We start from the raw sequence: 562 nt of genomic DNA on the forward strand, positions 1-562 counted from the left end.
CGGTGATTTTTTATTCTTTCTTTTATATCTTTATAACTAGCTAAGTTATAAAAATACACCTAAATACTTAAAGTACAGGCCTTTGCAGACAGGCCTGAATCTCTGTATCCTAACAGTCCTCCAGGTCAGGCAGCCTCTGGGTAAGGGGGTGGGGACTCAGATCCTTCCACTGGCCAATTCCACCAGGGTCATGTATAAACCAGGCAAGTTCCCCACAATAGCCAGACCAGATGCCCCCTTTACACTTGTGCTCTGTCCTCATTGCTTCTCTGTCTCTCTTCCCCTCATCTCTGCTGCTCCCCCTCTGGGCTTTCTCAGCACCTGGCCCCACAGCGCTTCCTGGCAGCCAGAGACTGCGCTATCTGCACCCTCTCTCCTGATTGCGAAGGAAAGGAACCTTTCCAGGAAATGGCCACAGCTTCTGGGAATCCCTGTGTGACTGTGAACAGAGTTTGGCTCCTGGCACACAAGGCAACTTAAAAGCTGAGCACCCAGACAGGGGCTTGAAACCCTGGACCCTCAGATTAAGAGCCTGATGCTCTACCAACTGAGCTACCTGGGC

General features: G+C 50.9%; 1 non-coding gene across 1 annotated transcript; it reads right to left on the reverse strand.

Moving 5' to 3' along the window:
• Positions 1–488: 488 nt before the first annotated feature.
• TRNAK-CUU lies at positions 489–562 on the reverse strand. Its single transcript has one exon. It is a non-coding gene; the product is annotated as a tRNA-Lys (tRNA).

Source organism: Mauremys mutica, chromosome 14 (assembly GCF_020497125.1).
Source record: "Mauremys mutica isolate MM-2020 ecotype Southern chromosome 14, ASM2049712v1, whole genome shotgun sequence".
Classification (NCBI taxonomy): domain Eukaryota; kingdom Metazoa; phylum Chordata; order Testudines; family Geoemydidae; genus Mauremys; species Mauremys mutica.